The sequence below is a fragment of the Amblyraja radiata genome, chromosome 10, assembly GCF_010909765.2.
Source record: "Amblyraja radiata isolate CabotCenter1 chromosome 10, sAmbRad1.1.pri, whole genome shotgun sequence".
Taxonomy (NCBI): domain Eukaryota; kingdom Metazoa; phylum Chordata; class Chondrichthyes; order Rajiformes; family Rajidae; genus Amblyraja; species Amblyraja radiata.
Window position 1 is genome coordinate 18,176,627 of NC_045965.1, and position 26,659 is coordinate 18,203,285.

Sequence of the window (26,659 nt, forward strand, 5' to 3'; positions counted from 1 at the left end):
CACGGGAGCGAGCCCAGGGCAAGTCCTGACAGGCTGCCTCCGGAGTCCCGAGGTCGCCAGCTCCGCCATTAGGCCTCAGCGCAGACGGAGGCAGAGAGGGGGGATACAACGAAAAAGTCGTATTCCCCCCAAGGGAGAGACAGCAAACCCCGTTTCAACCCCCCACCCCACATAAACACAACCTAAAAACCAAAAACGCAACTACACAAAACGAAAAAAAACAACACAAAAAAGTAAAGACAAACGGACTGCAGGCGAGCCGCAGCCGTTCCCAGCGCCGCCACTTCCGGAATGGCGCGCTGACATGCTGAATCTCCCCAAACTTTGGCGGAAGGAGAGGCGTTGGTGAACGTTTTTTATGAATGCATCAATGGGCTGGGCAATGTGAGGGCCAATCTGCATGTTATTGGCCGATACAAAGCAATGGATGCTAATGTTTCCTAAATATTTTTTTTCATCTCACAGGAAATGCATCTTATTGTACTCTATGTGTTTGATGCTCTACTGACATGCTTTACTTAATTGCAAGATCACTGAGATTCTCATCCAGATGCTGTTTATCATCTAGATGATTGTCATTCAGGGCCAAATGCAGGGAAAGGAGGCATCTTGGTCAGCTTGGAGGCGTCTGACCCAAGGGCCTGTTTCCATGCTGTATGACTAGGCTCTGATGTTTGGCCTAGACTCAAATGCATTAGGATGGACTCATGCGCCTCCCTCTTCAAACATTTTGTGAAGTGTTAAACACTTATCCAGACAACAAGCACACCCTTGGGTAGGATAATGTGCTGGAATGGGCTTGGCTCAGCATCTCACAGTCTAACGGCCATTTCTTGCCCACTTGCACAGTTATCAAGACACTGTTGTAATTCTTGTTAACCATCTTCACTGTTGATAATACCAAGTAGTTTAGTGTAATCTGCAAACTTCCTAATCATGCCTTGTACATTCTCATCCAAATAGTTGATAAACAGCAATGTGTCCAGCTCTGACCTCGGAGATACACCACCAGTCACAGTTCTCCAGTCCAAAAAAAAAAAAAATTCCGCCACCGCCCTCTGCTTCCTGCGATCACATCAATTCTGTATCTCCCTGGGTCTCATGTGATTTAACCTTCCAGAGTAACCTACCACATGGAACATTATCAAAGGCCTCAAATGAAGTCCATATAAACAGTCTACAGCCCTGTCCTCGTAAACCTTCTTAGTTACTTCTTCAAAAAACTCAAATGGAATTCATGTGACATGATCTCCCATGCACTAAACTAAAACCATGTTAACCATCCCTAATTAACACGTCTTTTTAAATGCATGTGTCTGTAATCCATCAGGATCTTCTCTTGTAATTTTCCCATCATACATGTTAGGTTTACTAGTCTATGGTTCCCAGGTTTATCTTTGCAGCCATTCTTAACCAAAGGCACAACATTGACCACCATCCAGTCTTCTGGCACCTCACCCATGTCTATCCTTGATTCATTTATCTCAGCCAGGACTTCTGAAATTTATTCTCTGGCTTCCCAGTGTCGTGGATATATACCTGATCAGGCCCCAAAGATGTATCTGTCTCTTGGATATACTTAGTTATTATCTCCACCCCTTCCCTCCCACCTATTTGCCAAACAATCTCTCCTTATTGAATTCACCTATCACCTATCAGCTTTTGGCCCACCCCTTTCAACCAACTATCTCCCTTCAACTCAATTTTCTACAGTCCAGATCTGAAACGTCATCTCTCCGTTCTTATCTATGCAACCTGACCAGTTGAATTCTTAGAGCGGTTTGTTTTTTGCTTTGAGGTCACTACTTGAATATTTGTACATCCGTTTTTCAGTAAACTTCTAGTTATGCAGCTACTAACTAACTTAATTCTGCTGAGGGGAGAAAGATATTATCCCTTATCCTAATATTTCCTTCGTCTGATTTCTGGTAGCATAAAATAGATATCAACATTTGGATCACAAGATTTTTAGGGTTTCTTCCCAACATCCACTTCTCTCACTGAAGTAAACAGCCGCTGCTGAATTTCTCCACTGGGGGTTTGTCTTTTGCCAACAGATTCCAGCATCTGCAGATCCTTGTGTCTCCCTGATTACACTTCTTTTATTGAACAATCCTGGGCAAATTTTGAAACAAATCAGCATCCTTAAAATTGGCATGAAGTCCCTACACACTAGGAATGCAGGAATTTCATGTTGTAGAATCCAAACAACATACAGGCCAACCTAAATGGTAACAATCCAAATGGTTATTTACATAAAAGTCTTTGCAAGTTTGTAAGAGTTCAGTGATTTACGTGTTATCCCAGTACTTAGAGCATAAGCTATATCCTTCAACTGAAAATGTATTTTCTTCATTATCTTGACAAATTCTTTTTAAATATTATTCAAGCGATGGTACACTTTCACACTTCAGAATCGAATAATTTTTAACAGCTTAAATATGCACACGATCAAACTTTGACATCCATACATACCCATAAGTCCAGACAACGGCGCTGCAAAGAAAATACAAACAGAACAAAATAACAAAACATTACATTGTGGGATGCATACTTTCATGACACACAATTGTGATATTATATATGATGTGTCCATTAATAACCACAAGTTGAAACGCGATCCTTCTCAACACTGTCAACATTCACAGGCATAACATTTGTGGAATTCTCTTAAAAAGAACAGAACGAAAGATGCAAAATTCAATTGAAAAAGAGGGACATTTTCAATAAACATCTTTATGTGGGGGAATAGGGTACGGTAAGGGGGATACCGTCCTTCAGCCGCTTCCTGGAGAGGACGTGACTATTATTCGAGTCGCGTCCTCGCCCCCCCCCCCCCCAGCGGTCTACCTACTGGATTGGTGCGGCCTTTCCTGCCGGGACCGACCAGAGCTCGAGCAGCGGTGGCGCAGCGCCGGATACATGGCGGGGCGGGCGATGCCTTACCGGGGATCGCCGTTTGGAGCTCCGGAGTGCTGGGCCTGCTGCACTGACATCGCGGAGCTGTGGTTCGCGGAGCTCCCAACGCGGGCGGCGCTGATCAACAGTTGACGCCCGCTGATCAACAGTCGCTGCGACTCTGCCCGGCTCGGCCTGTGGACTCGGGAGCCGTGGACTCCGGTGGGAGGCGGCTGATCTGGAGGTCCGGGCTGCTGAGGATGTTCTCCGTCGGGATTCGGCGTCGGTGTTCCACCGTTCCCGGCGTGAGGGCCTGAGCATCGGGCCGCCCGTGGCGGCGACTGCGGGTGCTCGGGAGGCCCCGACCACAGGTGAACATCTGGGAAGATCGGCGGGGAGGCTGGCTGGACTATGTTACCCTCCTCAACTTTGGTGCCACTGTGGGGTTATGTTGTGTCGTGGACTTCTGTGTTTGTGCTTTTTTAAAATATGTTTTATTTATTTATTATTTATTTTTATGGTACTTGACTGTAAGGAAAATCCATTTTGTTGTCTCTTATGAGATAATGACAATATATTGAATACAATCCAATACAATACAATAAACTTACTTCAGCTAAAATGTTCAACATTGTGGTTTCAATTAACTACATGTGATTATAATCTTACATGATCAGCAGTGATTGGACTCTATTAGTGACTGTTGACAAATATTCAATCTTACTGAGGGAGATGCGTCAAATTACCACATGATGCCAACTCTGAAATTAAAGGAAGAAAAAAAATATGAATTTACTTTAACGACAAGATCATATAAAACTAGATTTTGTTTAAAAAAAACTGAACTGAACTCATTCCAGTCCTTTCAATCTATCTTTGAATATTCTCTTTCAATTTCGACTCCCACTTTCTCTTTGTAACTCTATATCACTGCAAATTCATCTTTAAAAAGTTACATCAATAGTGTCATAATGCTTGCCAAAAATAATTTATCTCTCATACACTAAAGTTACCACACAGATTGGGTTGACCACTGCCACATCAGTTGCAATCCTGCAAATACCTCCTATGCAAATGTAAATGTGATGGATTATTTTGCTGTATTTGTCGATAAAGGTCATAGTTATTCCCATCTGGAAGGATCATTAATCAAAATTATTTTTGTTATAATATATCATGCTCCAATTTATAAAACTTAATATATCACGTTTTCTAATCACTTTCTCAATCTGCCCGGCCATATTCATCAAACTAAATACATAATTTTCCGTTGCTAAACTGCTTTAAGGATCGCACTCTCAAGTTCATATTATTTCTTTGAATTCTTGCTGTCAAAATGTAACATGTCACATTCCTCCACATTAAATGTAACCTGCTATTTAGCTGTCCATTCTACCATCCTCATAGAGAGTCATATAGCATGGAAATAGGCCCTTCAACCTAACTTTCCCATTAGTCCTACCTGCCCGCATTTGGCCCATTTGTCTCTAAATCTTTCCTATCCTATACCTGTTCGAATATCTTTTAAATGTTCTGTCAGAGCTGAAGATTTTATGTCCCTAAGAATCACAATTTAACTCATAAACATCACCTCTCATCTCACTCGAAGCTCAATATTACTATTCTTTGTGAAGATGAGGGAAAAGGATCCAGAAATGTATATGATTAAATCAGACATATTTAAAGCTCATACAGCTGGTGAATATTAATTGCATCATATCACTCAGAGGTGTTGAACTTCAAAGTATTACTATCTCCAAAGTGATTTGAATGAGAAACAAAAGTGAGATTAGGTCAAACAATCACTAACTATTACATTTACCAAACTGTTTGATTCAAAAAAACTTTGGTTAAAGGGGCACTAATCGAAATCCAGTCACCAGGAGAGAAAATACCAATCAATGCCTTCTTCCAACATTAGTACATTTCTTGATCAACAAAGATTTATATTTATCCCGTATATTTAAGAAACCTAAATAACTGCAATCATTCTACTGAAGCAGCAACAAAATAAAACTTGCCATAGGGTCACATAAAAAGAAGACTACAAATGTTTTCAATAGATAGGCCTTAAGAATCCTTAAATGGGGAGAGTGAGCTGGAGGGTTGTTAGAGGAAGTAAAACCAGAGTTAAGCGCCTTGGCAGCTGAATAGAATAGTTACCAAAGATGATATGATTACATGCAGGACTCTTGATGAATCTATTTTGAGGATGATTAGTTAGATGTGGATTAGAAAAAGCAATGTTTCACAAAGGTATGAAGGAAGGTTTCAGCAGCAAATTAGACGAGGCCAGAGCAGAATAAACCAATATTGTAAAGGGGGGAAGGTGGAAAAGGTTAGTGATTTCATGGATATGTGTTTCAAAACTCATTACGGAGCCAAATATGACAATGCCCAGGGCATCATAATATTGAGTTAAATTGTCCGACCTGCAAACCTGCAGTATTAAATGTTGGGAGGAGCTGAAGTTGCTGATTTAATCCAAAGCTAGACACAAAAAGCTGGAATAAAGTCAGCGGGACAGGTAGAATTTCTGGAGAGAAGGAATGGGTGATGTTTCGGGTTGAGACTCTTCTTCACACTAGTCAGGAGAAAGGGAAACAAGAGGTATAGTTGATGATGTAGAGAGATAAAGAACAATGAATGAAAGATATACAAAAAAGTAACGATGATAAAGGAATCAGGCTATTGTTAGCTGTTTGTTGGGTGAAAATGAGAAGCTGGTGTGACTTGGGTGGGGGAGGGATGGAGGTGTCCTCTGTCCTAACCAAAATATTATAAAGTTATGCCCAGTCCACCCTTCCCTTATACGCAAACAATCCCATATGCCTTCTTCACAATCCATGAGAACACTGCTAAGGAAACATCGATGGTGTAGTGCTCGTGAAATGTTTGTGGCTGCAGGAGTCAGTACTTTAGAAGCTGTATAAATTCATTTGCAGGATTAATGACTCTGAAAATGTAATTATCGCGGTCTTATCAAACATAAGATTTAGCACTACATGCTACCAATCCCAGTTGTGGAGACATTGGTCTCGTTGTAGGACACTGATCTTTCTTCTTATTCTGGATTTTAAATCACGTGTTGTGTTTTTGTATATAATTTATGATGCTCTTATAAGTAACTAGACTAAGTGGGACCCGTTGGGAGACCTGGTCCCCCAACGCAAACCATTCCCCAACGCAATATTCCACCACTCACCCATAGTCCCTAACTATGGGGGCTGGGGGGTTGTGGGGGTCTCTGTGCGCGGGGGTGGGGGGATTGTGGGGACGGGGGGTTGTGAGGGCGGGGGGGATGTGGTGCGCGGGGGTGTCGGGGGGGGGTGTGGGCGGGAGGTTGTGGGGGGGTGTTGTGGGGGGAGGGGGTGTGGGCGGGGGGGAGGTGTGAGGGAAGTTGTGGGGGGAGGGGGGTTTGTGGGCGGGGGGGAGTTGTGGAGGGAGAGGGGTGTGTGGGTGGGGGGAGGGAGGAGTGAGCTCGGAGAAATGACAGGGGAAGAGCCATGGGCGAGAGGGGGGTATCACGGGGGAGAGGGGGAGGAGCCAGCAAGGAGGACCAGAGGCTGGAATTTGCGGTGTGATGGGGACTCACAGCGGGCGCTGGTCGCTGGTCGTTCTCCTCCACCGGGATCAGAGTCTCCGCTCGCCATTTGGCGACATCGGCGACATCTCCGACTCTGGGCTGGGCTGGGTCTCCAATGCTGGGCTGGACTGGGCTAGGTCTCCGACACTGGGCTGGGCCGAATGGCCTACTCCTGCACCTATTGCTTATTGTCTCCAACTCTGGGCTGGGCTGGGTCTCCCACGCTGGGCTGGGCAGGGTCTCTGACGCTGGGTCTCCGACGCTGGGCTGCTTGGGGCTGGGCTGAAAATTGTGTCCTGTTGGAAACCTCCGCCAGCCATTCTCAGCTCCAGTAAAGAAGCGACGGCGCAGGAAGGGGCGGACCGTCCCGGTGAGTGACAGGTGAAGAGACTAATGAGCGCGGCGCTGAATGGCTGGAGAAGAGATCGATCTGCGCATGATTTTTTAAACCTTGCTAACTTTTATGACATTCAACCGATCGGAACAAAACGGTGCAATCGCAGCATAGGAGAACGGTGAGTGACCTGGCGAAAAATCATTGCGCTAAAGAAAGTTTAATAATAATAATAGTAATAATCCTCTCTACCTTTGCTATCACCATATCTTCCTACGTGACAAAGTTAATATTAGCCAGTATATCTTTACCATTTTATTTTCTTTCTCATCAAGATATAGTCAAGTAGCTGTGATCTTTTTAGCTGATGGCATAGAAATAAGTGTGTGTTGGCGAACGAGACAATGGTGAAAATGCCTGTAGTCCAATAGATAAAATATTGGCCTTTTAGGTCACAAAACTAATCTCAACTTTGAAGAATTGATTCAGTTTGTCTCCAGGTAATATTCTCACCAGAGGGTCACATCTATCACCGAATTTGCTGGGCATTGATTGTTGATTTATGTGTGTGTGTGTATATATATTCTATGGTATTGTTGATTACTTCACTTGAAGTCATCAGGATTGGGAGAGTAGATCCTGCTTTGGAGTTTGTTTTTAGAGATACAGCGGGGAATTTACCATTTGACACAGTTTAGTTTAATTTAGAGATACAGCGCGGAAACAGGCCCTTCGGCCCACCAAATCCGCGCTGACCAGCAATCCCCGCACATTAAGTCAAGAGAGTTTATTGTCATGTGTCCCAGATAAGACAATTAAATTATTTCTTGCTGCAGCACAACAGAATATTGTAGGCATAAATACAGAACAGATCAGTGTGTCCATATACCATAGAATATATATACACACACACACATAAATAAACACATAAAGTGCAATAGGCTGTTATAGTTCAGTTTGTTTGAAGTTGTGTTTAATAGCCTGATGGCTGTGGGGAAGAAGCTGTCCCTGAACCTGGATGTTGCACATTTCAGGCTCCTGTACCTTCTACCTGAAGGCAGCGGAGAGATGAGTGTGTGGCCAGGATGGTGTGGGTCCTTGATGATGTTGGCAGCCTCTTTGAGGCAGCGACTGCGATAGAGCCCCTCGATGGTAGGGAGGACAGAGCCGATGATGGACTGGGTAGTGTTCATAGTAGGGCAAGACGTTAGCTGGACTATACCTCCTGCTACCCCTGCCTCTTGCAAGAACAGCCTCTCCTACTCTCAATATCTTTTTCTCCACCGCATCTGCTCCCAAGATGAGGCTTTCCATTCTAGGGCATCCGAGGTGCCCTCTTTCTTTAGCAACCATGGTCTCTCCCCCCCCCCCCCCCCCCCCCCCCCCCCAGGTTCACATGCACCTCTTCCAACCTCATCTATTGTATTCAGTGCTTCCGATGTGGCCTCCTTTACATCAGCAAGATCAAGTGTAGAGTAGGCGACCATTTCACTGAACACTTGCATTTAGTCCAACAAGGCCTCCTGGATCTCCTGTTTCTAACTATTGTAACTCCTTTTCCCATTCTCATTCCCATACCGACCTTTCTGTCCTGATGCTTCTCCATTGCCAGAGTAAGGCAGCCCACAAACTGGAGGAACAGCACCCAATAGTATGAACATTTAATTCGCCAGTTTTAGGGATACCCCCCTCCTTTCCTTCCCCACTCTCATTCCTGTGCCCTTCTCAGATGTGCACCCATTTCTCCCACCCCTTCTTTCCCCATCCCCCTGTACCCTCCACCTATATCCCTTTCTCTGGCTTCACTTTTCAATCCTCTCCTTATCTTACACCCTTTTGTCTCCATTTCATCCCCAGCCTTTGTTCACCCATCTGACAATCAAAACTCTCTGATCTGTATCCTCCTGTTACTTGTCACTTCTCTCCTCCCTACTACAATCAATATGAAGAAGGAACCCGTCTCAAAACATTACTTATCCATGTCCTCCAGAGATGCTGCCTGACTTGCTGAATTATTCCAGCACTTGGGTATTTTTTTTTACACACTTGAAGTTTCTTGAGGAACACAACCAACGCCACTTCAGATGATTTTCTGCAGATAAATTCTAATAGAATAAGTTGATCGTGGTCACGTTCTACGGGCTAGGAAAAGTGGCTGTACCTAACCTTGGTCTTCAAAATGAAGTAGGGCAAATAACTGAATAAAGAACAGAGAAAATGTTTGGAATTAATTAGCCCATATTTGGTTCAATATAAAATACTAAAGAGTAATTAAGATTCAAAGTTTAGTGGGCAGACACAAAGCCAATGTTGATGCAAATAGAAGGCTAGTCCAAATTAACTTGTCATATTTGATTTTAAGCAGGACACTCCTTCCCATGCATTGGGTCTTCCATTCCTCAGTTAAACGGGACTGGATAATATTCCAATATATTAGAAGAATTAATTGAATGAATGGTAAATCACGAGGCCAGGTGAACATTTTGCTTGGTTTCGACCTAGAGGACTGAGTTAAAATTGACCTTAATACACCCAGCTACAATATTCCAAAGGTTGAAACATGTGCCTAATATCCTCAATGTTGCTGGTGTTGCTCTTATTTTGGTGCTATATAGTGTGAACAATTCATTTTCTGTTTGTTTACAAATTAATATATTCCCTTTGGAAATTTAGAAGCCATAAAGAAGAAGCTGAATGTTCACCTTGTTTTGTAACAACATTAATATTTTGACTTGGTCTCTTGCTCAGTATGCCAAATGATGAAAAGTATACTGATGAATAATGAGCTGTCACTTGTGACTTATCTTCTTTTCCTCTTGGGGGAGCAGTAATACACTGTTAGGATTATTTGAGTATTTTACAACAAACCTTTCATTTTCCATTCCACTATTTTTATTAATTCTTAATTAAAATATTGTGCACTAACCTAGTATTGTATTTCAGATTTTTTAAAGCATACAAAGCACACAAGGAGGTCATATTGTTATCACACAGAGTGCAGATGTAACTCTAAATGCAGAGCTGCTATCTAATTATTGAAAGGGTATTTTTAACTTTTGGCAACAAAATGAGGCAAGAAACAAAAAAAATTTTTTGAACAGTAATAAAAGCTAAATGTTAATTGAAGGAAATGGGCTAATCAAATCTCTGTCTAGTTCTGGTACAGGAGAGGATGGCAAGGACGACATTAAAATGTGAGCATGACTTGAACCTTGTAGCTGTGGGGAAAGATGAGAAAGCTCGCATTGTGTTCTTCAGAACATAGGAGCATAGGGAAGATGTAACTGAAGGTAGACACATAATGCTGGAGTAACTCAGAGGGGACAGGCAGCATCTCTGGAGAGAAGGAATGTGATGCTGCCAGTCCCGCTGAGTTACTCCAGCATTTTGTATCTACCTTCGATTTAAATCAGCATCTGCAGTTCTTTCCTGCACGAAGATGTAACTGAGGTGTGTAAAAGGCTTACTCACAGTATATAGGAAGAACTTATTTCCCTTAGAAGAGGAGTTAAAAACCAGAAGGGATGCCTCTTGATGTGTCGGGTGCTGGAGTCTTGAGGGGGATTTGCAAAGCAGCAGTCGGTGGTGTCTGTGTGGAACTTGCATGTTCTTGCTCTGGTCATGAGGATTCCTTCCACATGCCAGAGATGTGCTGGTCGATTAATTGGCCACCATAAATTATCCTTTCTCCTTGGCAAGCCGTTAAAGAATGAAAGGGAAATTGATGGGCATGTGAGAAAAAGCAAGTTGTGGTGCTGGAGGAAATGAGGAGGGGGAAGGGGTTTTTAGAGATTGTTTGCTAATTATCAGTGTGGACCCTTTCAGCCACATGGTCTCCTTCTGTGTGGTTACAAGCAAACACTCACAAATTACCTCATCAACTGTACCTCATCAACTATTCCAGGTGTCGACTCCTGTATATCGGCGAGACCAAGCGCAGACTCGGCGATCGTTTCGCTGGACACCTCCGCTCAGTCCGCCTAAACCTACCTGATCTTCCAGTTGCTTAGCACTTTAACTCCCCCTCCCATTCCCAATCTGACCTTTCAGTCCTGGGCCTCCTCCATTGTCAGAGTGAGGCCCAGCGCAAATTGGAGGAACAGCACCTCATATTTCGCTTGGGTAGCTTACACCCCAGTGGTATAAACTTCGACTTCTCTAACTTCAAATAGCCCTTGCTTTCCCTCTCTCTCCATCCACTCCCCCTTCCCAGTTCTTCCACCAGTCTTACGGTCTCCAACTACATTTTATCTCTGTACCGCCCACTCCCCTGACATCAATCTGAAGAAGGGTCTCGACCCAAAACATAACCCTTTATTTCTCTCCAGAGATGCTGCCTGGCCCGCTGAGTTACTCTAGCATTCTGTATCTACCTCACAAATCCAATTGTTTCTCCAAAACACTTATGGGGTAATACTAAACAAACAACCCCAATCAGGATAAAATGTTGAACCAGGACTGCATGGCAAGGTCCACCCTTCAATTTTGTTCTACCATTCGTTATAGCTAATGTCCTCTTACCTGGGCAGCATTTCTTCTTCTGCATTCTCTCCAAAGCCCCCACGTTATTTTTGTATTGGGGCAACCAGAACTGCACACCTTCTCCTCTCCTACCTCTTTAACAAACCTTGAAATGATCACCAGGCCCAGGGGATTTATCTACCTTAATGCTCTTAAGATACCCAGTTCACCTCCTTTTTGATTTCAAAATACCCTCACATATTAGTATACCGCATACTAGTCTCACTGTCCTCCATGTCCTTCCCCTCGGTGAATACCAATGCAAAGTACGTGTTTAATATCTCACCCACATCCTCTAATTCCAAGCATTAATTCCTTCCTTTATCATTGTGGGCCCTATCCCCTCCCGTTACACTTGCGTTTTTAATGTAGGTATAAAAATCCTTGGTCTTTTCTTTAATCTAACTTGCCAATGACATTGACCCTCTCAATTCCTTTCTTGAATTCTTACCTGCTTTCTTTATATTCTTCAAAGGCCCAAACTGATTTAATCTTCCTAAACTATTGACTTTCTTTTTAACCAAATTTACAACCTCTCTCATCATCCAAGGTTCCTTTGCTTTGCCATCCAGGAGTCAAGAGTCTAGAGTCAAGTCAAGTCAAGTGTGTTTAATTGTCATTTGTACTGAAACAAAACAATGAAATTCTTACTTGAAGCAGTACAACAGATTTGTAACCACAGTGCTCAATAGCTAACATAATAAAGAAACAAAAGAAAAGCTCAATAAATTAAAAAAAACAATATATAGTGCAAATCGAAAACAAAGTCCAAAGTCTCTACTGCAGCCAAGACTGTTCGTTGTTCAAAGTTTACTAGAGTTTGCAGTGTTCAATAGCTTTATGATTGTTGGGAAGAAGCTGTTCCTGAACCTGGAGATCACATTTTTCAGACTCCTATACCTTCTTTCCAATGGCAGGAGTGAAATGAGAGCATGGCTTGGGTGAGATGGGTCCTTGATGATGCTGGCTCCCTTTTTGAGGCAACAACTCCTGCAGATCTCTTCAATGGTGGGGAGGTCAGCACCTGTGGTGGTTCAGACAGTGTCCATCGCTTTTTGTAGTCGCCTACATTGCTGGGTGTTCAAGCTGTTGATCCAACCTCTACTCTCTACTACACACCTGTAGAAGTTCAAGAGAGTATTCATCAACAATCTTCTCAATCTCCTAAGGAGGCATTGATGGGTTTCTCTATGATTGCATCATTGTGCTGGATCCAGGACAGATCTTCAGACACAGGCAGGCCCAAGAACAAAGTTGTTGACTTTCTCCACCACCGACTAAGATGGAGTTGGATCTGTGCCTGGCTACACATTCATGGGTATATTGTCCCTCTTGTTGCGTATTGGAACATGCCGCCCTGAACTCAGATAAGCTGGTCTTTAAATGACTCCCACTTATCAGATATGAACTTTCCCAATTCACTCTTGTCTAATAATGTTGTAATTTGTCCTCCCCAATTTAGTACTCTCCCCAAAGATCAGACTTATCTGTATTCAAAACTATCTTAAAACACTAGGAGTTGTGATCACTGTCCCCAAAATCCTCTTCCACTGCAAACATTCTATCTTTATTTACTCAAACAAAATGACTAATAGTTGAAATACCTGTGTTAAAACTCCTGTTAACCTTTTTTGCTGGCAGATGCTGGCACAAATTTTCTTCTGCCACTAAAATGTTCCATGCATATCAAGGATTGAGTTTTGAAAAGGCAACTTGGAAGAGTCAATGGAAAATCTCAGGTTTCTTTGAGGCTGATGCACCAGTGTTCTCTAATCCACTCGTGGATACAGGATGTGATTCTGCCCAGTTCAAGTTATCAATAGATCCATTCCATTCCGATCATTCTATTTGGTAAATAAAATAGTGACGAACAGTTGTATATTTTTATAATAATTTTTTCTGTAATTAGTACTTCTCCTGAGGATAGGGTCATGTTGGAAAATGTTCTGTTTCAATGCAGCATTTGTGTTATGTTTGGTGTGTTTCCATGCGAGAGTTCCACATCAATTGTAGACATGTTGAATTTGTTAATTCATCATAAGGATTGTATTTTGGCAGAACCGGTCACATAACAAATGTACGGGTGATGTCACTTTAAATGTACCAAACAACATCTGAAAAATGGCTGAACATACTCCTACAGTTTGCGATTGTGAAAATATTTCTTTCACGGATCGTCCATAGAGACTAAAAAGCTTCAGGCATTTCCTGCAGGTTAGAGCCAAGACAGTTAATATAGTTCTTGCCAGAGTCAAATCATTGGTGGTTATGCGATTTCTTTTTGCTTTGTTTTCCTGAAAGTCATGAGGCCAGATTGTGAAACTGCTGCTGAAATGGACAGAAATGTGCATATTTTTCCCATGGCACATTGCAGATGAACGTTGGAAACGTACACATCTCATCGTGCATCAATCTTTTTACAAACACCAAACCACTCAGCAAGTGAATGGATAGTTCTGGTGAATGTTAGTTCTTCCTCCTGCTACGTGAGATTATTAATTCACCATCAGCTTGATATCACAATTGTTTAAGCTGGATCTAAGGTATTGATGATCCTCAATACCTCCATTGACTCTTCCTTGTATCCAGCCCAGCAATCATTGTTATAATTGCCAGTACATCATTTTGATTTAACAGGTGGATTTCATGATGATTAAGTGAAGTCTTCCTTCAAAATGGGGTAAAAGCTTCAGGGTTGCTGGGAGATTTGGTCTATTTGGAGTTGCTCTCTGCAGAGCTGGGACAAGCTGCGAAGAGGTGCCAGTGTGTCTGGAGCTTCGATACAATTTGTAAGCAATGAATGAGATAATCTGCAAACCCTGTCAATTAGGTGCAAAATGCATAGAATGGATTGGATGGCTGCAAACCAGACATACACCTTGTAAATCATTGTAAATAATGTTGCAGAGTTTGCAGTGTCTCTGTCTGAGCGAGGCCTGGAGGGCTTGAACAGGCAGATACGAGGATCTAACCCACGGTGGGATAGGTACAGTAGTTGGACTGTGACGCACTTTTGTTAAAATAAAATTTGTTTCAAGTGCTTGATTCAGTATTTTTACTGAAACTAGACTGGGGGAAAGCTTAGAAATGAGCAATTATCACATGCATGGATGGAAATTGCAATATAACTTTTAAATGACATCAAAACAGTGCTGTAGGTCACCCAAATTCTGTCAGTGAACATCATAGATCTTCAATGCGTAGTTTGCAGATCAGCATAGTGGGTTTCCCTGTATAATGTTGCACTGAAGCTGGTTTCATTGAAGATTAATTACTTGTTCTCCCAGCTGCCAACAGTTAGCTCAGCAGGTCTGAAGCCCTCAAGAGAGTGATCGTGTCCCTGACCACCAAGAGCAAAGTAGCCAAGGTACACTTGTGAGATTGTGGTTGAGTTTGCATGTGGTCCCGTCCCGTGTGGGCAAAGAATGCAATTTGAATGTAAGCCCTCACTGAGAGTGCATGGCTAGAAAAACCTGAGTGTTCTGTGTGTAAATATGAACCGTGTGTTTAAGACAAGTGACATTGAAAATCTCACACCAGAATACTTCTATGTGCTATTCCATTGTTGACATAATCTGAGGAAGTCTAATGCCAGAAAAAAGAGTGCTCGTGCAAACAAAAGTCTCATTGAAAAGTCAGGAGTCAAAATTCCTGACAAGGGTTAAGACGCTGAGAAATGTGTACAATATTCTGAACACCCTGCGAAGGTAATTCGCAACTGCACAGCATTAGTTATTCCTGGAGTTATGCAAACAGATTTTGAGGCCATAACTCACTGCTGTAAGTTATTATTAAATCTTCTCAAATACTGGCTGGATTACAAATATTAAAATCATTTTAATGGGCCTGTCCCACTTAGGCGATTTTACAGCGGACTGCCGGCGACTGTCAAGTTGCCAGCAATCACCTGAAATACCGGCAACTGGAACGGCGACTGTCAGAGTGGAACACACACACACAAACACATCGCTTCCTTCACCAGCCCGTTATGCAGGCAGGGGACAGGGCAAGCAGGGGGAGCGCAGTCTAAAAAATTCACACGGTGCAAAGCCAAGGTGAAACAGACACACCGCGATGAACAGGAAGGTTGGCGCTGTAATAAGACGGCTAAAGCACAGTGTACGGTAAGTCCTGTAAAAGTGGGGGGGAGACGGGGTGGGGAGAAGGAGTGGTGACAACTTTTAAGAAGCCGGAGATACACGGCTGTGAAGCTCGGCTGACATTTAACATTACCAGTCAGTTATCCTTGGTTCTGAAAACTACTTCTTACCTTTTTTTTCCCAATTAGCCAATGAAATTCACAGGTCAGCACCGGCTACAACCTACGAGAACCTCTGAGAACCTTCGACCTCCTGGCAACCCATTAGGACCTCCTGGCGACCGACCTACGGCATGAGAATTCTCGCTACTCTCCATGGCGGCTTCATTCTAGTGGCCGCTAATTTTTCAACATGTTAAAAAATTGATGGCGACCATAATGAGGCCGAGATTCGTTTCCAGAATGCGGGAACTCCTCACGACCATGAAGGCGACTCCCCGGCAACCACCCGCGAACATGTGGCGACTGCATAGTCTCCTGCAGTCGCCTATAAAGTCGCCTGAGTGGGACTGGCCCATAAGTGTGTGGCTGAATGCCTGATATTCAAAGGTCTGCTTTCAAATGTCACATATTGGCCCAAAATACAGCATCACTCGACACACAAACACCCTGCCAAGGTATTTTAAAACCTGCAATTTCATTTCTGTTTCTTCAGTCTCAACTTGTAAAATGCAAATAATAATAATAATAATAAATTTTATTTATGGGCGCCTTTCAAGAGTCTCAAGGACACCTTACAAAAATTGAGCATGTAGAGGAAAAACATGTAAGGGGAATGAAATAAATAGTAGAGACATGACTAGTACACAAAGTAAAGACAGAATTCAATACAAAACACAGTATGAGGCAATTAATGCACAGATGAAAAGGGACGGGGACGTGGGGCTAAGGATAGGCAGAGGTGAAGAGATGGGTCTTGAGGCGGGACTGGAAGATGGTGAGGGGCACGGAATTGCGGATCAGTTGGGGGAGGGAGTTCCAGAGCCTGGGAGCTGCCCTGGAGAAGGCTCTGTCCCCAAAACTGCGGAGGTTGGCCTTGTGGATGGAGAGGAGACCGGCTGATGTGGATCTGAGGGACCGTGAGGGTTGGTAGGGGGAGAGGAGGTCAATGAGATATGGGGGGGCCAGATGGTGGAGGGCTTTGTAGGTGAGGATCAGGATTTTGTAGGTGATCCGGTGGGAGATGGGAAGCCAGTGAAGTTGTTTGAGGACTGGAGTGATGTGATGCCAGGATTTGGTATGGGTGATGAGTCGGGCGGCTGCGTTCTGGACCAGTTGGAGTCGGTTGATGTAGGTGGAGCTGATGCCAAGGAGAAGTGAGTTGCAATAGTCCAGTCGGGAGGAGATGAAGGCATGGATGAGTCTTTCAGCAGCGGGCGGTGTGAGAGAGGGTCTGAGTTTGGCGATGTTGCGGAGATGAAAGAAGGAGGCTTTAATGACATGGCGGATGTGAGGCTCAAGGGAGAGGGTGGAATCAAAGATCACGCCAAGGTTGCGGGCCTGGGGAGATGGGGAGACAGTTTATTTTTACACAAGAATGCACACAGAAAGTGAGAAGCCAATTTGACACATAGTGTTTTTATGGCATTTGTAGACTGTTCCTGTTTTGGGGTTTCAAAACAAAACACTATGCCACTTGTAACAATACTGATAGTTGTATGAAATTTGATTGGCATTTTAATTAAAGATTTAATGGAGGCAATGTTGACTTCATGTGAAGGTGAATCAAATCTGCTGCAAGCAGCCACTTCTGCCAATTTTCATACAAAGTTGTTTATGGAGGTCATTGTTTCAAAGTTTAAAAATCTTCCCTGCAGCGCACCTTGTTTAATCATCTACCCAATTTGTCGACAGACTCTTATAACACACGAGAGTGAGAAGGTCAAACAGATTGCCTTGACATCTCAGGCAGAGTAATTTGCTATATTATCTGCTGGATTAACCTCCATATTCGCCACAGAATTTTGATTTTCTCATCCGTGATCACTTTCAGCAATAATTGAGGCAATTTCAAACGGGTTAATTTATTGATGTCATCCAATGTATCGACGCAACATAATGCAGATGGCCACATAAATAGTCAATAATTATTTCGGTCCCAATTAACGTTTCAGGCATTAAGATTTAAATATGTTTCCTAAATCTATTTTGATTTGAGAGAAACACTGAAGCACAGTAACAGCATGTGAGATTTGTGTTCGTGGCAACATTAAAAGTGCCACATGAAGACGGAACAATAGCTAAATCATAGATCAAAAATCCATGCCCTGCAGCTTCTATTTTAACATATCGGTAGTGGGTAACGTAGGCCAAAAATATACTGTGGGAAACTTCCTCTCTCTGCTAGCTTTCATGATCCTTCAAGATGGTAAAATAATGAGCCATGATGTCTCACTCACATAGTCTGAATTCTGATTCATTACCCACAAGAACAACATATTACCCTGTTATTAGCAGTTTTCCAGATGAGTCATGGATTTTTGGCAATGTTGGTTCCAGTTATAAAATGGAAGTTTCCAGTATTGGTGGGTGTGAAGTGGATGTTCTGTGAAGATTGATATAGAGAACAATTGAACCATAAGAAAAGTTCAATGGCAGGTATTTCCTGTCCTTTGATCTATGCATTCAAAAATCAATTTTCTCTGCAGGACAGAATATATAGCAAGGATTTAGGGCAAAAGGTAATTGTTTGTTTTCCTATTTTTATGCCAACATGACTGGAGGGAAAGTAAATTTCCCTTCCACAGTTTGGAGCAAAGTGAGCCCAGAAGATTTAAAATGTAGACTTTCTAATAGCTTTAACCAAAGTTGCCAAATTTCCCCTTTGCTATTATCATGTCATAAAACATAAAGAAATATCTTTACTGTCACTAAACACATTGAAATGTTTCCATGGTCTGTGGTTTTAGTTAATTGAATGGAAGTATGTAGACAGTGAAAGTTATAGTCATTTAATCAACTTACTGAGTAATTTAAAAACTTTGGAGCTACATGAGCTGTAATAGGAAAACTGAAAGAACTCAGAAACAAATATTTTAAACCTATTTTAAGTTTGTATGATCTTTGTTTCTGGGCCAAATGTTATTCCACAGAGATCAGGGAAGCGAAGATACAAGGATTGTGAACGTTTTCTAAAGCTGATTCCATTTATTTTGATTTTAAATCATCATCCTTGTTTTTAAAACCTTCCGTGACCTCACCCCTCCCACCTTTGGAGACCTCCAAATCTCCAGCCTTTTCCTCTCCAGCTCTTTTTTGGCATAGCTGGGTGTCTCCAGGGTGTTATTCCCTATATGGAGGACGCCTGCGTGTGATTGTTTAACGTGGGGAGACCCGTGCACAGACAGCCACCCCACGGTCCTTGACAGATCTGGGTCAGGATCCAGTGGCATGGAGTCCAAGACGACCGGAGACCTTTTCCTGCTGCAGCCTTCATCTACCTTCCCAGCCATTGTGACACTCCACTAAGGCCAGCCATCATCCTCCGCCTGTTCCACCATTGAGGACTTGCTTGGATTGCTCTTTGTCAGAAACCTCCCCCTCGACCTTACCTCTCCAGGTCTGGTCCTCACATATCTCTGATTCCCTTCACTCCACCAGTGTGGGCTGTGGCTCCAGCAGCCTTGCTCGGAGTACTGAAATCACACCTCCTGCCCCCACCCCTGTCATAAGCTCTTTGTGTATCTACCTCCCCTTCCTCGTCATAAAATACCTCTGAAAACACGTCTTCAAACAATGAACATTCCAAATTACTTCATATTCAATACCATTTCTTTTCTCCCAATTCTCTCCTTTTTGAATGTACTGTACCTTACAAATTTGAGGCTTTCGTCCATTGAATATTCTGCTTAAATCCCTGCAACCAGGCTTCATTCTCCACCTAATACGTAAGCTGACAGTTCAGAACACATTTCTGCTTCCTCATTAATTCAACGTATTTTGATTTTTGTAACGCTGTCCAACTCAGCCCATACCTCAACTCATCTGCTGCTGAAACTCTTATCATCTGAGTTTCTTTTTACCACAAGCCAAATCTATTCAAACTAGAGGTCTCTTTGGGTATGCAATTGAAATCCAGTTCAAAGTGACGCTAGCTAATCTAAACAAGACTCAAGGACTATGATGTTTTCTGCATCTAAACCTGACCCAACTCAGAAACATTTGCAAAATAATGATAAGACAGATGAGTAATACTGCACTTGAGAGGACACTTGCAGTAACACTAAGTAAATCACCCCTACCTGTTTAAAATACATGGTCCAACCCAATCACAACCCAATTGTTTCAATCGACCTGACCTGACCCTGACAAATGATAGTCCCAATGACTTTGGGACTTTAAACTGTGTTAAGTGTTTGTTATTTATTCTATGTTATGACTGCAGGCTAAACCATATTGTTTGTTTTGTTTTGTTTTTATCTTTTGTTTTTACCTTGTTTGGGATGTGTTTACCTTGTTTGGGACTAAAGATGGAGATTAGCTACTGGCTACAATCTTGCGTATTACATGTAAATGTTTATTAATATGCACTGTCCCTAATAAAATCAATTCAATTCAATTCAATCACATTTGACTGATTTTACCCTCAGCAAATCTGAAGTCATCCAGAAGTTTGTTTCTGCCTTAGAGCATACTTTCATTCATCAATCCTCCATTTGATGACTTATATTGGGTTCTAATTAACCAATGCCTCCGTTTAAAAATTCTCACAATTTTTTATGTATCCATCCGTGCCCTTGCTGCTCAATACCTTTGAAAACTCCTCCATCACCTGCAACAATTAGCTGTATCTATGCTTCTCCAGTCTTGGTCCCGTGGACATTATCAAATTCAATCACTCCACCATTGCTTGGAGCGTATTCAGCTGCCAGGGCCTTAAACTGGGGAATTCCCCTCCAGAACTTCTCCGTCTATGTATAATTCTTTCCTTTTTAAAATATTTTAATATTCCTAAATTCTGACAGTGATCATTTGCCCCAATTTCTCCTGTGGTGGTTCAGTCAAGTTTTGTATGAAAACATTGATGTGAAGTGCCTTGGGACATTTCGCAAAATTAAAGGCAACTTCAAAATACAAGTTCCTGGTTTATTCACTGATTTCACTTTACTTTGATGAAACCACAGCTCCCACATGGATTTTTTATAATATGGAAACACAAATTTGATTCCTTGCTAATCCAGGTGAGGATTTTTGTATGCTTTCTACTGTTTAAATCTACCCTCTAGCAAGAAATATGTTTCCAATGGTTTTATTAACTTGCTTTTCCACTTTTAGTGATGGGTAGATCTGTAAACCCTAATCTCTCTGGCTTACTAATTTTTACCAATGGTCTTTGCACTACTTCTTTCAAAATGTACAACCTCACACTAAGCTAAATTAAATTGTATTTATCATCACACACCCTTTCTATATATTTATTCATGTTGTTCTGTGCCTTGTGGTCTGCATTACATTACTTTACTTTAGACTTTAGAGATACAGCGTGGAAACGGGCCCTTCAGCCCACTGAGTCCGCACCGACCAGTGGTCACTCTGTACATCAGCACTATCCTACACACGAGGGGCGATTTACAATTTACAGAAGCCAATTAACCTCCAAATCTGCACGTCCTTGGACTGTGGGAGGAACCCAGAGTGTTTGGAGAAAACCCATGTGGTCACGGGAAGGATATACAAACTCCATACTTAAAGCACCTGACGTCTGGATCGAAACTGGATCGTAGAACTTATGAACTTATGAATGGACATTGTAAACCGGAGGACCTGGTCCTGTGCTGTACTGTTCTATTGTCTATACGTTCCATGATAGACGCCTGGAATCCCAGATGCAGAGCAAGAACAACTGCATCACCATCACTAAAACCAGGAGTTGGAGCAGCAACACCAGAGCACCAACAGTCATGACGGAAGTTGTTGCTGCAGCACCAGCTGCAACAGCAGGAGGAGCAGCATCACCAAGAGCATGGCACCGGAGGGAGGCAGACGCATCACTAATAGTCCAAGCATCACAGACACCAGCACTGGCATCACAACAAGCAACACCACCAGAATCAGACACAAGGTGAGCATCAATACCACCAGCAGTACTACCAGAAGCCTCACTAGTGGCACAGCCTGCAACAAAACCACAAGAACCAACTAGTGGAGCACCAGCACCTGCAGCTATTTTGAGACTCTAATTGAATAACAGGAAGATAAGAGCAAAGTGATGCACCTTACAGGGTGCACTCCTGGTGACACTGTGTTTGAGCTGATTCTGGGTTCATTGACATCCAAACAGTAGTGCTCAAGGATATTCAGATGGTGGCAGCAAACATTTAGGGTCTCCCAGAAGACGGGTTCACTTATGAATTGAATTGAATGCCTTTATTGTCATTCAGACCTTACGGTCTGAACGAGATTTCGTGCCTGCAGTCATACACACAATCCTACAATAATAACAACACTAAACACAAATTAACACCACCACAGTGAGTCCTCCAAGCACCTCCTCACTGTGGTGGAGGCAAAAATCTTAGGGCTGCAGTCTCTTCCCTCCTCTTCTCCCTCTGCGCTGAGGCGATACCCCACCGGGCGATGGTACAAACAGTCCCGCGGCTCACCGAACCCCGCAAACGGGCCGGCTCAAACACCGCAGCCCGGGGTGGTCGAAGCTGCCGCCCTCCAGTCCAACGGACGCAGCCGCTGGCCCGCGGCTCAACCCCGGACTCAGGTCATAGCCGCCAGAACGCCATCCCATTATGGAGTAGGTGGCATGAAATATTAGCAGCTGCCCAGTTGCCATCCCACCTTCTCAACAGCTTCTCGTCCAGAATATGGCGGGGCTGTTTTGCCTTTTCATCATCTTTCAGTCGGTGGCCCAACATTCCATAAAAGAATGACTTTAAAGTTTGTTTATAAGGGCAAGCAATGATATAATTGTGCCTGCGGCGTTGTTTGTCAGTATGACTAGTGTTCTATTTTGTGGCTTTGTCTTGCCACATTGGTGTTCACTATACACATCATTTGCCTATCAATGTGCACCCATACTAGCCAGGAATGTTCACCAATTGCAGGGACCTTGCACTCTTGACATGTAAACAAATTCCAGGAGGCTACCACAATGCATTTATTCTGCAGCAGTCAAGGCTCGCTGCCATCTTTGAACATTCAAGTACATCTGACGAAGTCGTTGAGAAACAATAACTGCTTAGACTTGGCTGATGACCCCATTAGAAACCCTGTTAATATTTCTACAATGACCGTCAAAACATTAACAGATCAATTTACTGAAGATGCATTTTGGTTGAGATTGCACACCATTCCCTAATGGGGCCCACCCACCCTGCAATTTAATAAGCTTACTTTGTGTCCTTCCCAGTTCTAATGAAGGACCTTCAAAATGAAATTTTAACTCTGTTTCTCTTCCCACTGATATGGTCTGACCTGCTGAATATTTCAAGCATTTTCTGTTCTTAGGTCCATGAAATAATTGTCAGGTAATGACGATTCCCAAGAAAGGGGAAAGTCCAAACGTCTAGCTCATAAGTTCATAAGTCATAGGAGCAGAATTAGGCCATTCTGCCCATCGACTCTACTCCACAATTCAACCATTGCTGATCTATCTTTCCATCTCAACTACATTCTCCCTATTACCCTTAACACCCTTAATAATCAAGATTCTGTCAATCTCCATCTTAAAAATACTCAATGATGGTCTCCACAGCAGTCTGTGGCAATGAATTCCACAGATTCACGACCCTCTCACTAACAAAATTCCTCCTCATCATTCTATAGAACGTCCTTTTATAATGAGGCTATGGCCTCTAGGCTGAGACTCTCCCACTGGCATTAACATCCGGCATTCACCATCAAACTGGGAATCACCAATTACCAAAATCTTAACTCTATTAGCTACAAAAATATAGTTGTTTCAAGAGCAGGACTCTGGGTATTTTAAACAACCTGTTCCACTTTTTTTTTTGCTTTATTAAGCCTTATATGCAGTAGTGTTGCACCATTGAACATATACAGGATGGCGTTTTGGTCAAAAAGAACAATTTTTATTCATTTTGATGCTTCTTGTTGATAGTTCCACTCTCTTAAATTCTGGCTGTTTGAGACTTAGGCCAAAAATCTTGTGCTAGATAATCATGGGTCCAATTTTGCCAAACCAATTAACTTGTGGAACTCAAGTCATTTATTCTTCTTGAGCAAACTGAGTTGTTACTGTAGCCAAGAAGATACCAGGTTTCGCTCAAATCAATTCAACAGCTACTTTTAAGTCAACCACTTAACCGTTTTGTTTTGAAGTACTTTTTCACCGCACATTGCTTCACTCCACTGATTAAAGCCAAGAGAATGATTGATGTGCAGCCACTCACGGCAAACCTCAAAGTCAGCATCTACAGTCTCTTGTGTATCAAAGTCATTTTCTTCATTTAGAAGCAATAAAACTGCATTTCTTTCACTTCTTGTATTTGCTATTTAAATGCCTTTTGAACCTTTCAGTCCTTAACATGTCATGGGAGAGAAATTCGTCCCCAGTTGCATGTGACAAATGTGCAATAAGGTGGCAGCTGTGTGTTGTGCTCCACTTCAAATGTTTGACTCTAGTGATTCACTGAACAAAATTGGCACCAGTAGAATTGTGCCTCTTGTTACAAAAATAGTTTGGTTATGATTCGGCCATAAGACACATCAGCCAAGCCTGTGTACTGAATCCGGTTAAGCTTTGCCAAAGAGCAACTGTTGAATTTATGGTCATGTGCGGAGTTACAGGTGCAATGAAAAATCTTGCTTGCATTACAGGCACATACGATCAGACAACACACAAAACAAATCACACATAAATCATCATACATAAATTACACACACAACTAAAAGAACGATAACTGTTCAAACACAAGACATTGGTCCAAAAACATAATTAAGTGAGAAAAAAAAGCAAATTAAATGAGAAATAGGAAAAAGTTATTGACTATTATTCATCCCCTAAGGAAATTATCTGGAAGCAGAATAGTAATATCTACTGTACAAGGCAACTCAGGACATGTTTGCAGAAGTAGTGATCTGTCTGAATCTTCCACAGAACTTGGACAGAGGCTGGTGAGCGGAGAGGGAACTGAGTATTGCAAGCTTTACAGCCACTTATTTGGTTGCAGCTGGTAAAGGCACAAACATTTAAAAATTAATTTTTGCACACTTTCCCCTCTCCACCTGTCTCCTGAAAGACTTATTTATTCAGAGCCGCTCCCCTAAACTTCCCCATCATTCTGCCACAAGTTATGAATACAGTCTTCTCATTCTCTGTGTCTCTACAACCTTCCACAGCCAACATTGTCCTTTCAAATGGGCAACCACGCAAACAGGCAGCAGAGAACCACAGAACAACATAGCCTGGTAGTAACCTCAGTAATAGCTTTCTCCTTTTAGGTCTTTTCACTGTTATGCAGTTATAAGTCACTGATATAAGTGATCATTTGCCTCTTTTTACAGTGTTGGAGATTAACAATATGTCAAAATTAAGAACAAAGAGACAGAATAATCTGGTTAGAATAAAATCACCAGAGGCAATTATAGCTTTTAAGACAGAACTCTTGAATTAATAATAATAATAAATTTTATTTGTGGGCGCCTTTTAAAAGTCTCAAGGGCACCTTACAGAATTTAACAAGAGTAAAAAACATATAATGGGAGTAAAATAAATAATAAAGACATCACCAATACACAAATTAAAGACAGAATTCGATCCAAAGACAAAAAAAATCAAAAACACAATGTGAAGAGAGACTGGCAAGAAGTTTATGTAGATGATATGAATGAATCATATGAAGCATTTTTAGAGACATTCTTGACAATTTATGATCGACATTGTCCATTGAAAGAGTATAGGGTGATTTCACGAAAGGTCACTGGAGCGTAGATCCGCACCCACGTGACCACAAATTTTAACTGGGGGACAAGCGTCACTTCCGGTACATGTTAGTGAATGGGAAAACACGCACTTTCACACCCGTTAAAAACATCGAAAACGGCTCGTTTTTGAGCTGCAATTAACTGTACTAGTCGGGGTGACCGTGAGGAACAGCTACCTAAATTTACAGTCCAAAAAAAAGATAGAAACTAAGGTAAATTCAAGAGGGAGCTGAAGGTGTAAAAACGGCGGAAGTTGATAGTGGACATTTGCCGTGGAGATTTAAAGATCCAAAATATCGGGAATTATCGCGTTTGCTCGCCGCATTTCATAAAAAGATAGGCATTATTGACTTTGTTATCTTTATTCATTTGTTAGATGAAAAGTATTAAAAGTTAGAAATCCTTCAATAAAATTGCAAAATATATTTCTCAATGCAGTGCCCACTGTGATTGCAAGGCAGGGCTTGGGGAAGTTTGTACTCACATTGCGACATAAATAAATAAGTAGTTTAGGTGATTGTGCTTTAAACAAGAAACATTGAGAAATATATTTTGGCAAATAATAAAATCTCCTGATTTTGTCCAACTAACAGCTGAGAATTATCCCATTCCTTAGCTTGCATCTGAGTAAAATGTATTTCCAAAAGCATTGAGAGTTTACGATTATTTAAATGGTAAGTGGAGCTTCAGAAGCGTTTTCATTTTGCATGTTAAAACCCACCTGAGAACAATGGGCGATTTTGCAATTTTACTGAAGGATTTCTAACTTTTAATACTTTTCATCTAACAAATGAATAAAGATAACAAAGTCATTACTCCTAAACCCATATTGATGATCACTCAATAACTCATATTTATCAATGAAGTCATCAAGTCTATTCACAAATAGCTTTTCAAGTATTTTAGAAAATTGAGGTAGCAAAGACACAGGTCTATAATTTGATACAATATGTTTGTTTGTCACCATTTTTATAGATTGGAACCACCTTAGCCATTTTTATTTTATTGGGAAAATCACCTTTTAGAAAGGATTTATTGCATTTATAGGTAAAGGGCTCGAGGACACAATCAATTACTTATTTCATATCAATGATACCGGAAGTGGCGGCGCTGTGATACAGCTGCGGCTCGCCTGCAGTCTGTCTGTTTTTACTTTTTGTGTTGTTTTTTTTTGTCTAGTTTAGTAATTTTTTTGGTTATTAGGTGGTGTTATGTGTGTGGGGGGAGGGTGAAACAGAGCTTTCTGTCTCTCCCTTCGGGGGAATGCGACTTTTTTTGTCGTATCCCCCTTCTCTTCCCCCGTCTGCGCTGAGGCCTAATGGCG

At 42.1% G+C, this 26,659-nt stretch overlaps 1 long non-coding RNA gene across 1 annotated transcript in view; it reads right to left on the reverse strand.

Annotated features, from left to right (window-relative positions):
* LOC116977624 overlaps positions 1-26,659 on the reverse strand; it is a 94,918-nt gene that overhangs the window by 13,775 nt on the left and 54,484 nt on the right. Inside the window, exons 3-4 of the long non-coding RNA XR_004413263.1 lie at positions 3,568-3,659; positions 2,476-2,496 (exon numbers count right to left, since the gene is read on the reverse strand). This is a non-coding gene — a long non-coding RNA (uncharacterized LOC116977624). The remainder of the gene's footprint in view (positions 1-2,475; positions 2,497-3,567; positions 3,660-26,659) is intronic.